General features: G+C 40.1%; 1 long non-coding RNA gene across 1 annotated transcript in view; it reads left to right on the forward strand.

Moving 5' to 3' along the window:
- Positions 1-14,449, forward strand: part of LOC109299693 — an 18,429-nt gene extending 3,980 nt beyond the window's left edge. Inside the window, exon 3 of the long non-coding RNA XR_002097957.1 lies at positions 14,436-14,449. This is a non-coding gene — a long non-coding RNA (uncharacterized LOC109299693). The remainder of the gene's footprint in view (positions 1-14,435) is intronic.
- The last annotated feature ends 564 nt before the right edge of the window (positions 14,450-15,013 follow it).

The following is a 15,013-nucleotide window of genomic DNA, read 5'->3' on the forward strand; positions in this document are numbered from 1 at the left end:
TAGATTCAGACTAGACATCAGGAGGTGCTACTTCACTGTCACGGCAGCTAGGATCTGGAACCAACTTCCAAGCGAAGTGGTGCTGGCTCCTATCCTGTGGGTCTTTAAGAGGAGGCTAGATGTACACCTTGCTGGGGTCATTTGACCCCAGTACTTTTTCCTGCCATAGTTGGTAGGGTCAGACTTGATGATCTGCTCAGGTCCCTTCCGACCCTACCAACTATGAAACTATGAAACTATACCTGTAGCACAGCAAGGCCATAACTAAAAGTAGAGATAAAGCTACAGATACCTGATCTGTAACAGTAGGTGGGGGGATGGTTAGGTGGAATTATTTAATTACAAGAAAACATAATTAAAAGTAATGACATGAAATTAAGAAAAGGAAATTGCATCTATCAGGAAAAACATCTGCCAATCTGAACCATTAAGATGTATAGGAGTCAAGCAAGGGAAATGATGGGAATCCCAGTCACATGGACTTTTAAAAGAGAATGGAGTAAATGCTAAAACATTCTGTAAAAACAATCCTCTATTTATTGGTCGAGGGTCAGAATTCAGTCTGGTCATAGTCGTTGGGATAGTGCAGTTAAGGTATAACAGCTCCGTATACTAATATATCTTAACACTGGTAATTCTATGACTTTCTAACTTTGGTGCTAGCATTCGTCTATATTTTGAACAGATCTTCAGAACCCTGACTTCTGTCTCACACACACATGCACAATACCTATACGTGTACAGTATGCACACTGCAGATGAGGATTTCCAAGATACCTGGGGAATTTAACATGCTTCTTAACACTTCTGAGGATTAGATATCTAACTCTGGCTTCAGAAATATTTGCTGTTAGGTATTATGGAATGGTCAGAATTAAAGCTGTTTAGTGAAGGGTTCTGGTAGCACTTCTTCCCTGGAGCATTACCAGAAAAGCAACACACTAAGGGACACACATGTCTACACTTTTGTGGCCACCTGTCCCGCCCAGGATGGCCTCAGTACTTATGCCACATAGATCCTCTAAACCTGGAAATATGTTAGTGAGGCTGCTTTGGGGTTGTCTCCAATGGCTACTGTCAAGCACACCAGAAACCAGGATCTGAAGAGCAGTGACAGAAGAGCACTTAAGAGTATCTTCACTAGGGCTGTGCGAAGCTTCAGTTGCTGATTTGATTCTAAGGAGATTCGGTACCCAAATCTCTGAATCCAAATTGAATCGGGAGACCAATAAAAAAGGTCTGAATCAATTCAAAGCCGCTGAGTCTATTTGGAAAAGATTCGGAGTTTCAGAGATTTGGGCTCATCACCACAAGGAGCTGGACCCGGGCTCTATGCCAGTAAGTGGGGGAGGAGGGAGGAGGGGACCATGGGGGGACCTCCACCTGGCTCCATCCCCCTGAGCGCCCCCAACCACCACCTCTGAATCTGAAGCAAATACTAGGCACTTCACACAAGCTTAATCTTCATCAGCACTAACATTTTCAATACCACTTTTCCTTTTTAGACATCTTCATGTCCCTGCTAATCACTTCATCCCCACAAGGCACTGGTGGGTCCCTTATGTTCCTGAATCCTATTAATTTTGTTTTGCCTATTTTTATACCTACTTACTCACACTCAATCTTGCTCATGGACTGACTTACTCCTTTTCTTCCTAACCTGTCCCTTGGCTTCCCAGAATCTGTTCTGAACACAGGTCAGTGATGTTGGCTGGCATCACTGGAGAGCAAAGCTGGCTAACAATTTGGACCAGTTCCAGTGGGCAGTGAACTTAATTAGGTTATTGTAAATAAGGGGCATAATTCTGTGTGTTCAATTGTTAGCTTCTGAGATTGAGGGCCCCTGTGTAACAATTTAATTGTATCAAGGTATTTGTGTCATGTAGAATTTGTAGGGAATGCGATGGTGTTTAGCTTTAGAATCCAGAAAGAGAGAGAGAGAAAAAGAAAAAAAACTAGAAAAGGAGAAATTTCTAAATATTTCCTTTGCAAATATTGCCAAAATTTACATAAAACACGTACTTTCCTCTGGAGAGTTATTGTGCTGAATTTAGAAACTAAATTCAGTCACTGACTGTGAGAGGTTTTGTTTTTGCATCAAAGGCAAAAATCAGTGTTTTCTTTAGTATGGAATCACTGCTGCTGATGCCTATATAACATAAGAGATAACATTACTCTCAAGTTATTTATTCTCTGTTGTTGTCTATGTACCATAAACTTCATACCACAAATAGTATGATAGAGCATGCATACGAATGTGTGTGTGTGGGTCTAAACACACACATAGATGTAGATATTTATATATTATTTTACAATTCACCCATTTTGTGATAACCTTTCTGTTATTACAAACCTTTTACTGACTTTCTGTAAATAAAGCTTTCTTTAACATTCATTGACCACTTCTCTGACACTTCTCTGTCACGATTCCTTTAAATGTCCTTACCAACCAAACCACAGATGTGTTTTCTCTAACTGTCTCTATCTAGCACTCCTATAAAGTATTTCATGTGGGCAGTGTGTTTTACACAACCATTCAGGTAAGAGGAGTTGGAGGCATGGTGTCAAGAATAAACTTTAAAGGGCTCTCTAAAAGTAATGCTTGGAAGGTATTTATTTGACCTTCAGTGACAAAGCTTATGCCTTGCAAATTGATTAATACAGATACAATATCAAATCATTTTTCATACAATTTTTTAATGTTTGTTAAATGCTGGAGCTGTATGTAAACAGAGTATTTGGCATTTTTATTAGGCTGCGGAACTCAGTCATTTCCTTTGCAACAACATCTCATAAACTATTTTGACAGTCTAATAAACTATAAAAAGCTGTGGTAAAAACTGGCTCTGAATGTTATAACCGTACAAAATGGAAAGAGCAAGAGAAAACATCTATCACTGAGATTATTATCACTGTTGCTATGGCAACCTGGTTGCAATGGCAATATCTCCATGGTTCTGCTGTTTGTTATCATCTTTCTTGATTTTACATCATTGAAATTGTAGTAATTACACTCTGCCTGATGAAAAATGCATGCTGTCATGGCAACTAAGTCAAATATTCTTAATCATTTCACCTCTTCAATCTAAAATGTAATTGTTTGTCAGTAAAATAGGTTATACAGAAGGCTTCTATGGACTTATGATTGCCATAAGTGTTTTGCAAAAATTGTGCTTTTAGGCTCAAGACCCTAAGCTAAACTAATAGTCCGAAATGATAAACAATGACTCATTAAAGAATGAAATCAGTGCTTATTAATTGTAGAGTAACTGTTCTAGTATGATAGAGTTATGAAATATAAAAAATATTACCTGAAATCAAATGTATCAGAGAACATTTAGGATATTGCTAGAATCTTGAGGTAAATTTCTCATGAGTCAAATGCTGTATTCTTTTCATTCTCACCCAGTTGCTACTCATATCTCCAGAGCATTCATCTAAAACTTATAAGACTTTTCTGTTTTGTTTGTCAACTGCCCTCTCCCCTCCCTGTACAAATTCATTTTAACAAATATGAGACAGAAGACGCATTTAAAAACTAAAAAAAAAAAAATGGTAAAAAATATGTGGGAATTCAGAGCTCTTTTATTTTCCTTAAAGAATATTTTGTACATTTGGTAACACTTTTATGCTATTCTCTCAACCAATTTTCAATGGGGCCTCAACTCAGCCTCATAACTGGGCCGGTAATTTTGGTTGTACGGTTACTTAATCATGGTTGTTGTCTTATGGGTGAATCAGCCGCAGATACGAATGCTAGAATTCAGATGCCTGTCTTCTGCGTTTGTGAGCACAGATGACATTTCTTCCCACAAACCAGGTTGTTTGATGTTTTTATACTATGACTTGAAGCAGCAATTAGCAGTTTCATACACTATTCAGGATTCATTGCAGGCTCAAACATATAAAGTTTTCGAACAATTTGTGGTCCCTTCTATCTGTGGAAAAGTATGTTTGAGTAAATTATTTTCTTCCATTTGAAACATAACCAAGTGTAATGTTATTAATATATCTTGCCTATATATATACACACACACACACACACACACACACACACACACACACACACGTGCACACTCTGATGTGTGTTATTTCAAGCTTTCACTACTGTTCATACAACAGCAGATGGTTATAGTTAAGCATAATGTCAAATTTCTTCAAGCGCTATTGCATGTGCCATTGGTATTTTGTATACTCCCAGATTTTCCACCATCTGGGGAACATGGGAGAACATTTCCTTTAACACCCTGCATCTATTAATTGTAGTTTTGTGCTGGGAATAATAACTTGCCTACAGGTGCCCAGTCCTGATTTTGTTCTACGCAGGAAAATATGGCTTCCATCACAGTACCTTATAAATATAAATAAACACCTCATGGCACCTCTGTAAGGCAGGAATAAAATCCCTGTGTCACATAGATAACTGAGGCACCGAGAAATTAAATGACTTGTCATAGCCAAAGTGGAAGTCTGAGGCAGATCCCGGAATTTAGACCATATCTTACGTTTAGTCTCACCGTGGACCATCCTTGAAAACAAAATCCACAGCTATACTGATAATTCTCATTGCAGTTACTGGGAGATATTTCTGAGTTAGGATTCAGCAAGGGGTGTAGGGAAGGGGAGCCCTGTCACTCATTATTACTACTGCTACTGTTGTTCCCAGCTGAGCTCACACCAGTTGTCCCATTGTAAAAATACCTGATGTCATAGGAATTTTTTAAACTATCAGAAAACACAGAGAACAGAAAGATTTCTAACTGCTACATTTGTGAAAACAACATGAACAAACAGCTAAATCCCGAAGAGCTAGAGTATGACAGTGTTTAGACCAGTATTAAAATGTACCCTCCACTGAAGCAATCTCTTCAGATTGCTCATTTTAGGGGATATTAGTTGGCCCTTCTTTGAGGTTAAAATTGTCTAAAATCTGTCTCTTCTGTCTTCTTTTTAAGTCACTGGTCTGCAAACTGGAGAAATAGTATTTTAGGATCTTGAAATGGAATATTCTTTTTGCAGTAGGTGTCCTGAGGAGTTACCCTCAGACCTGGATGGCTCAGACTTTCCACTTCCTGTTTTTCCCACATTAATTTCATAGAGTTTGTCTGTGGAACTCTCCCTGTATGTTTTATTGTTAACTCAAAAACCTATCCATCCCTTTCATTTTCTAGGAATCCTGGATTCTTCCCATTTCTCAGTCTCATCTGGGGTTTTCAAACTCATTGCAAATAGGTATTTTTCCATTCACTGGGCCATAAAACTAAGCTATTTTTCTAATTTTTTCTTCCATAGACATATGTTCAGGGTGCTACTTTGAGTATTTTAGGATTTCATAAGTCTGTCTGAAGTTCCTGAACCCTTCAGATTGCTCATTTCAGGGGATGCATCTTAAATTGAGACCTCCATTGAAGCTAAAATTTTCTAATGTCTGTCTCTTGTTATATTAATGATGTTCAGAATATCTCTTGTGATATAATTATGCTGCTCTTACCCCTTCTCAGCCAAATCTGTTGGTAGCATCATGTAACAGTTGTTTCCAATGGATGAGTCCCAATTTATTTGTACTGATGCTTCCAGTCTCTTTTTCTTTCATTTATAGCTAGCTAGCTAGCTAGATAGATGTGTGTGTGTGTATGTGCGCGCGCATGCACATGCACGTATTGTAAGGCAGTTACTTATTTGTGGTTTAGCAGATTGGAAACTGTCCTGAAAAATAAAATTATTATATTTTCAATTTATGGGAATGGAATTAATAGTAGCCTGGGGGAGAAAATACTGATGAACAAAATGTTTCTTAAGCTTTTGATATTCTGTGTGAGCCTGAGGCCTAACTGACAGACAAGGAAATCTGGCCTGCACTATCAAATAATGTAACACTTTCAGGTTAAAATGGAATTGCTGCTAGTGGAAATTTTGCTAAAGGCAATAAAATAAATAAATACATTAATTAAAGCTACTTCTCTGTGTCTCCCTGCCTCTATTATCATTTATGTGTTATTTGTACAGCCTAAAAATATTGTGAGTGCTTTATGTAACAGAAAGTGCAATTTCCCAGGAGAAGACCAGGTAAGAGGCAGTAACACAGACAGTGAGTGGGGAGACAGACAGGCCTTTGACACCTAGGCCCTGGATTGTTATATATTGCTAAGAGATAATAGAAGTTCTTCTTTAGCTGAAGAAGGTGGGGTTTACATGGTCTCATGTGACAAAAGGCCAGGGTGTTGGGGTGCTCTCTCAGAAACACACTCTGGGCCTAGTGATCTCCCACTCTGCTGAATTAGTAAGTGCAGGTTATTAATTTGCACAGAAATCATGATTTACTACAGGCACTTCAGTAAAGTGATAGAAAAACAAAAAGGTTTATTACAAGGCAGAAAAAATGATATAAAAAAGAAAAAGTGATTAAATACTTTGACAACACCATGTGGTAAAAGCAAAACTGACAAAATCCTTACCCTAAGTTCAGACTACCACCTACCCCACATAAAAAATTCTGTCAAAATCAGAGGGTCAGCCTCCCCGCAGTCACACTTAGCTCCCTTACCCAGGAACCTCTAGTCCCCCTCTTCTCACAGGCAGCCCCCTCTCTCCAGACACTTTCTAACAGTCTCCCCTCTCTCCCCACCCAGAACGGCCTTCTCCACCACCTATTTTCAGGGGAGCCAGAGAATCCCCTGGAGCGTTTGACTTCAACATGTAGCAGGCTTACCTTTTGGAGCATGGCTTGAGTCCCAGGCTTGAGATTCTGCTGTTTTGATTGGTGGAGCCCATCCACCAATCAGGAGGCAGCAAGAAGACTGATGTCACACCCCTTTCCTGAGGGGAGGGGGAGAGGAGCTCCTCAGATCTGATTGCAGACTGCAACACTGTCAGGTCGGGAAGACTGCAGGGGCAGAGCCCTGAAGAGTATATAAAGAGCAGTGTGCCCAGCATGAGGGGACATGTGCTAAGGGACAAAATGGAGCAGAGCTAGGAAAAGCTGCCCAGCAGGGCAGTTCCTGTTGGCCCTGAAGGACTCCAGAAGACTGCCCATGGTGGCAGGGGAGCAGAGGTTGGCTCCGGCTCCAGTACACAGTGCAGCAGAGCATGGAGCCAAACCTTGGGAGCAAGGGGCTCAGGTCTGCAACCCCTGGCATGCAGCCAGGGTGCAGTGCAGGTGCTGCTGCACAGAGCTGGGTCCTGGGAGCCATGAGCAGTGGCAAGGGTTTGCAACCCCTGGCAAGTGGCCAGGGCCCCAGTGCACAGGGACAGTGCACAGCAGAACCTAGACCCTGGGAGCCAATAGCAGCAGTTCAGGTCTCTAACCCCTGGCACAGGGCCAGGGCATGGGACCAAACTCACCTCAGGAATTGTCCCGGGGTGAACTGAGCCCTGGCGTTGCACAAGGCAGCCTGGGCCTCCAACCCCAGAGAGAGGGCAGTAGCCTCCAGGAGCACATGGCTGCTTGGGGCCCTAGCAGGCAGACAGCTGGGATGGAGCTGGAGCCTGAGGGGCTTGGCAACAAGGAGCAGTTCGGGTAGAAGAGCACTGATCCCCATTCGTGGACCTGGAGTTGTGAGTTATCGGGCAAGGGTTTCCCCCAGGGGAGGAGGCCCCTTGGAAGGGAGTGGTGAGGAACTGTGAAAGGGCTTCCTGAAGGATAAGGATCCTGGCCATGCCCCAGAGGATGGGGAGATACTGGGAGCCGGCCCTTTTTCTTCTTTCAAGAGCTGGTCATGAATTCTTTTCCTCTAGAGGAAATTCTAGTAATCACAGTGATATTGATACCATGAAAGAGGGTATGCGCCTTATATTTTGTATTCTACACCTCATATTTTTTCATTAATAGCCATTTGTTGCTTACTTGTTATGTATCTGGATGAGTACAGTAAAAACTCCATTATCCAGCACCTTACAAGCCAGAATGTTCTATTAACCAGCATGCCAGCTTGTAAGGTAAAATGAAACCAGACATGCCCACCATGGCACTTCTGGTTTCTCTGAGCCCCCACGGCCCGGGGGAAAGCAGCCTGTGCTTCTGAGCCCCCACGGCCCAGGGGCATAGCAGGCTGCATGGGGCCCGGCTCCCTGTCCTGTGGGGCCCACAGGGACTGCCTCCCTGTCCTGCGGGGCCAGCAGGGCCTGTGGGAGGGGCGGCAATGCCCTGGATGTGGTGGGAGAAGCAGCGGCCTGAACAGGCAAGGACGCCTGTTCAAGCTGCTCAATTAGCCAGCATATTTTGTTATCCGGCATTCCCCATTCCTGGGGAACGCTGGATAACACAGCTTTTACTGTATATGTATATATCTTGTTGGAACATCCTCCCCTGCCCCTCCTGTTGACACCTGTCCTTTGACTGCCTGTATTTATCTGGGTGTGTCTAAGTGTGTTTATTGATGATCTGAATTCATCTGTATTTACCTGTTCCAGAATCTTATTTACCTGTGTGGGTTCAAGGTCCTTCAGAGCAATCCTTTAGAAGTCCATTATAGATATACAGCAATTTATATATGTTTAAATAGAGTGTTGAATATATGTATATATATAGATACAAAAAGAAAGAATAAAATTAATATAAGTTGTACAAAATTAATAAATTTGTTCATAGTTACATTTTATAACTATCCTGGCCTGGATCTATAGGGACAGAAGGGAACTGTAAGTGGTCTGCACTTTTGCCTATAGCACACCTCTCAGCTAACAATCCCCCTTCAATCAGAGGAAAGAGTACTTATCTGAGTCCACCTGGGCTACAAACATGAAGTTCAAAGTGGTCTTGATGGGCAGCAAAGCACCAATTATGAGTTCTTAGGTGGACATGAATTTGTTTATAGTGTTTGAGATGGAAAAATATTTGTGAAGTCCCCTGTAAACACTGAAACTAGAGAGTACTCGCTACGTGCGTGCACATCTAGATGTTTCAAAGACAGTTGTTTCCAGATGACACCAAGCTGGGGGGAGTAGTATATATGCTAAAGGGTAGGGCTAGGATTCAGAGTGATCTAGAGAAAGTGAAGGATTGGGCCTAAAGGAATCTCATGAGGTTGAACAAGGACAAGTGCAAAGTATGGCACTTAGGACAGAACAATCCCATTCACCAGTACAGGCTGGAGGCTGACTGGCTGGGCAGCAGGACTGCAGAAAAGGACCTGGGAGTTACAGTGGACAATAAGATGAATATGAGGCAGCAGTATGCCCTTGTTGACAAGAAGGTTAACAGCATACTGAGTTGCATTGGTAAGTGTGTTGCCAGTAGGTCAAGGGAAGACATTATTCCCCTCTATTCTGCACTTGTGAAGTCACATTTGGAGTACTGTGTTTCGTTTTGGGCCCCCCCCCCCCCACTAAAGAAAGGATGTGGATAAATTGGAGAGAGTCTAGCAGAGGGCAAGAAAAATGGTGAGGGGGTTGGGGCATGTGACTTATGAGGAGAGGCTGAGGGAACTGGGTTTATTTAATTAAGAAAAGAGAAGACTGAGAGGGGATTTAATAGTAGCCTTCAACTACCTGAATGGCTTTCAAAAGAGGATGGAGCTAAACTGTTCTCAGTGGTGGCAGATGACAGGATAAGGAGCAATGGTCTCAAGTTGCAGCAAAGGAAGTTTAGGTTAGATACTAGGAAGAATTTACTCACTAGGAGGGTAGTAAAACACTGGAACAGGTTACCCAGAGAAGTGGTGGAAGCTCCATTCTTGGAGATTTTGAAGACCCGGCTAGACAAAATTTTGGCTGAGATGATCTAGTTGGGCATAGTTCTGCTTTGAGCAGATGGTTGGACTAGATGACCTCCTGAGGTCCCTTCCAACCCTATTTTTCTATGATTCTATGTTTCTATGATTCTATAAATAATTTGGCTAATTTTACGTGGATTATTAAAAGTACTGAGATAGATACAGCATGTTATGAATAGCATTTTTAGTTTAAATATTTCAACTAATAATGCTGGTCACTTGACTTTCTAGTTCCTCATGCTTTACTCATTTGCACTGACTTCCAGTCTCTCAAAAATGAGGCAATAGGAAAGGATTTGCTTATGCAATCAAACATTAATACAAAGGAGTGTCTTGGCTGTTTCCAACATCATACCCCTGTTCACCTCCTCAAAGAATAAACTGAAGTATTATCACTGTGAAGTCTGGGAGCCTGACAGGAACATTCACTGGCTGAATAGGTTTTCCCTGAGTGTGCACTATGGAGCTCAGAGATGTTTCTAATGGAATTTTCTTAAGTTCAAGTTAATATGAACAAATATCTCTGGGATGATGGCCTGAAGCATTAAGCATAAGCAAAATAAAAATAATAAAAGAACTCAGTTCTTGGCCATGAACAGAGTTAATCACAATCTTTCTGTATTTCTGATATTTGTATGGCCTGGCTGATTCTATGAGTAAGTCTGATGAAATATATTGATAGAAAGAGTTTTCTGCCTTTATGGGAATTTAACAGTATATTATTTCTACTACTGCTTTTGCTGTTCTGATATTGATTCTTTGCTTTTTTTCTATTTATAGTTCAAAAGATGTACCATTTAAAAAAAAATTGAAGAAAGTTCTCAGACTCTCTTCCCCATGGGTTACTTTATGCCAGTGAATTACAGAAACCCTTCAGGATGCCTTTTCTTTAAAAATAAGTATTACATTGCAGAGACTCCAGTGTACATTCTGAATTAGTGCAACTCCTTACAATCCACTCAAAATGATGATATAACAAAGATCAGATAAGATGATTGGTTCCTTTCTTATGAATCTAAAGTTCAAAATTAAATACTGCCAAACTTAGCCCTAAGGCAGAATACTATTAATATGTGCAAACACAAGACAATGCTTACATGTCATCTCTGCACTTTCATTTTGTAATGAGACTTGTGATATTTGTTTCTTGTTTTAAAACTTTCCCATAGTTGCCCTAAGGCTGAGACTAATAATTCTTTTAATAAAGGATGCACTTTGGTAATATGAGCCCAGAACAGAAATTTAGGCTTGAAAAGAGATATTGCCTGTTATTTCTTTCAACTAGATTTGCCATGATCTTATTTAAACAGCTGCAAAACCAGTTCAGTTGACTTAGTTAACTGTTTCCTTAATGGATGATGTAGACCACCACTGGTAGAAAACTTACTCCAGTGAAACTGGTTTAGAAAAAGAAGATTACAGACTGCACAAGATATATGCTAACTTTATGGGATCTTAACTGGAAGTTACAACTGGTAATTCTACATAGAATTCTTTTTAGGAAAACAATGATGCCTACCATTGCTGTCTTTTTGAAAGAGGAATCATGAAGCAGAGCTGATATAAATGGTTATGTACACTAAAGGAACTGAATTTTCAATATTTCAAGTTTCCTGCAAGATTTCTCTCTCTGTCTCTGAATGTACTGAGACTTGCATTGGAAGGGGACAGAGAACTTGGTCATATGACACTTTTATACTAGTGTAATTTCCATCAGGTTTGTATGCTGATGTAAATTACACTGGGATCCAGAGCAGGCAGATGTACAGTTATCTCAGGACAGCTGCATGCAATAAATGGCTGCTGCAACATCTTGCCATTTTTCTTTGTGTAAACAGCTATCCTAGGATTAGATCCTGTAATATGTCACATTCATTGGTGCAGTTCACAACAGTGTAGTTTTGCCCTGCTTTTTCCCAGGGCTAATTCTATGCCAGACTTGAGCAAGTTACACCTGTGTCATGCTGCATATTGCGTGTCTTCTTTTTTTGTTATACCACTATAAAGGCATGCCACATATCCAGGTCTTTGGACTTAATTCAATGAAACAGGATTTAGCAGGGCCTTAGAGTAAGGGACCAGGGTATGGAAAGGTAATATACTTTAGCACCCACTTCAACATCTAGGTTTCCCAAAGGTAAATAGTAATAGAATGACAGTGGGTAGTTTCAAATTACTTTTTCTTCCTAATTGGCAATTAGGTCTAATTAACTTTTAGTTAATATTCAATGATTTCCTTTAACAAATGGAACCCTGATGAGATCACATCTGTTAAGACCACTTGGTTTTCATCTTCATTTTCCACACATTTCTATAGCTCTATAATGAACGCAGCTTCAGAATGAAAGAAGATCATGTATCAGCTGGAATGAAAGTGTTCATGTATCTAAAGTTACTATGAGTCCAGAAAACTGAACAGTGGTATGAAAAATAACATTGGTATGTATTCTCCTGGGTTCTGGACACAAAATCTGTAGAGGTCAGGCTGGAAGTTAGCAAAAACAAGGGTTTCTTTGGCCTTAGCTGGATTCACTTCATGAAATAATTTATCATTTTATTTTGTTCCTCAAATGGAAAGGGTATGATTTCAAGGGCAGAGCCTTGGCTGGTGTAATACCATTGTGCTTTAATGGAATCAGTGAAGGTAGCTGATATGTACATTTTGAGGATCATGCCCTATAGTAGAAATTGCTAAAGGTCTTGGACCTGAAAGCTAAAGGTATTTTAAGTACCTGCTGGATTGGACACAGCAGATTGCCTTTGTCTTTTATTGACAGGACATGAGCATGTGAATAAGTGTATTTAAAGTCTTCCTTACCTAAACTTTCAAACCTTTAAGAAACAATCCAGCTGAGCTGCTTGCATGAATAGAATTTGCATAAGCAAAGGTTGCACAGTTAGGTCACTGGGCATATTTTGGTCCTCTTAGCTTTCCATGCATTGTCCCTTATTTAGTAATACTATTGATTTAATTCGAACATCTATTTCTGTTTTCTTTCTTTTTTTGTTTCTTACATTGCAGCTGCATTGTGTTGGCTAAGATTTTTCATCTTTTTTATTTTCTATATGACTTTTTAGAGTGTGTTTTTTCAGCCTCTCAGTAAAACACCTCAGAGACTGACTCATTTTTAAACATGCTGATTAGGATAAGTTTTCAAACCTCTTTCTGTACCAGTTCAGTATTAAATAAACTGAAGCTATTATTCATCATATGTGGATTAAGTGAAACTATGGCCTGCAGAGGAATACCTCTGTGTTTGAGGAGATGTTATAAAGTTCAAACCACAAAACGAAGTTCTAGTTATGACTAATTTTTTATTTGAACATCAGAGTCCATTTTCCTCACAGGAAACAAGTATTCAAAACTTTGAGTAAAGGGAAATAAAGAGAAAACCCCCATTGCCTACTATTTTAATATTAACAGTGGTGTTAAAGTTCAACTAACAAAGAAAATTTCAAAAGAAATAAAACTACATAAAATAGTGGAATGGAAATGTCAGGTGCCATTGCTCTTTATGTACATAATAAACATCATGAAAGTTCCTTTTGGCTTGAAAAATGGAGCCTCTTGGATTCAAACCTTTGCCCAGAGAGGCATAACTAACAGTATTTGAGCCCTGGGCAAAACCCCACTGGACTATGGTTGGGAGATGGTAAGGGTGCGGGGGCACATAGATGACGGCCTTACCTGCCCTGAGAATCTCATAGTTTCATGGTTGGTAGGGTAGGAAGGGACCTGAGCAGATCATCAAGTCCAACCCCCTGCCATGGGGTCAGATGTGTCAGCAACTCAGCTGATGCTGACACATTTCTTTCTGCTTGCCCCTAGCTACTACTGTTACAGTGGCATGGTATTGCCATACCTAGTTGCTGCTACCATGGCAAAGACTCCCAAGGTGTGGGGGTGATGGTGGGGCTGCCATTTCAACAAATCCTTTAAGTTGACACCCAGGGCTGGTGCCCTGCTCATCCACCCCTAGTTACTGTCCGTGCCACTGAAGTTTTTTCCCCAGAATTAAAAAACAGGTGCTATATTCTACAGTTTTCTACTTGCTGAGTTGTTGTTAAATTCTTAGCATAATATGAGGGGGCTACTACAGGTACTTTGTTTCAGATAAATCATAAAGCCAAGGTCCTAATAGCTTATGATCATACAGAATATGATGTGAATTTAGATGAAAGTATGATTGTTAATTAGCCATACTGCTTTCCTAAATTCCAATTTTATTAATGATATCTGCTTACTGTAACTATAAATGTTTAATGTTTAGATAGTGCCTTGGAAAATTTTCAAAGCATTGAGCCAACCGTAACAAATTATGTATCATAATACCTTGGCTAATTAGGTAACTATGTAATTTCCCCACTAATTGCAGTTTGGTAAGTTATTTTTCACTTCCTGTCACTTCCTGTAAATTGTTGTGCAGTGTTGCTTTAGACCACCAGATGATTGCAGTTCATCCCAGAAATAACTGAAAAATTTACACAGAGAAAACCATGAAGTAACTTATGAATCTGAGTTGCTTGGGAATTTTGCATTAAAGTGATGTTTCATTGAAAAATGCTTATTTGCTTAAGCTATTTAAGGGAAAGTGTCAGTTTTCATGCATCTCCTGAATTGTGGGGGAAAAAATAATGCTTTAAATTGTTGAAATGCTCTTTTTTTATGTATTTTTTCTTTTTCAGTTTGAAAGGGATTTTTTACATTTATTCTAAGCAAAGGAGAACTACATTTTAAAAGATTAATGTCAAAACAAACCATTTAAAAACTATCAAATAAAATATTTAATTGATAAGGTTAATTTTTTTTCTCTTTCTTTAGGTTATTGGTTCACAAAAAATTCAAAATTTTTATTCATGGGTTCAATGTAGGATGGAAAAAAATTTCAAAATTGGAAAAGTTTTGTGAAACATGCAACCTATTAGGGGTGTATGAAGTGGGCCCTATTCGATTCAGATTCGGCCCAAATCGGGGACAGTGATTCAATTCATTGATTCAGATCACTGTCCCTGATTCGATTTGGCCAAATCCAAATTTGAAGATTCCATGCTGATTCAGAGAATCAGCAATTTGATCATAGACACAGTTCTAAATGTTTTTTCTACATACCTCGAGGTACCAGTGTGGCTTGTGAATGCTGTGATGCTGGGATGTACAGAACATCCCACAGGAGTGCAGGGGTGGGACCCGTCATGTGCTCAATGGTGAACCCAAAAGTGAACCAGAAGTACCGAGAAGTATTTCCGGCCCACTTCTGGGTCCACCAGGGAGTGCATGGGGAGGGCCCTGTGCCCCCCAGCTC

This window comes from Gavialis gangeticus, unplaced genomic scaffold (assembly GCF_001723915.1).
Source record: "Gavialis gangeticus isolate Ggan-Ray unplaced genomic scaffold, GavGan_comp1, whole genome shotgun sequence".
Taxonomy (NCBI): domain Eukaryota; kingdom Metazoa; phylum Chordata; order Crocodylia; family Gavialidae; genus Gavialis; species Gavialis gangeticus.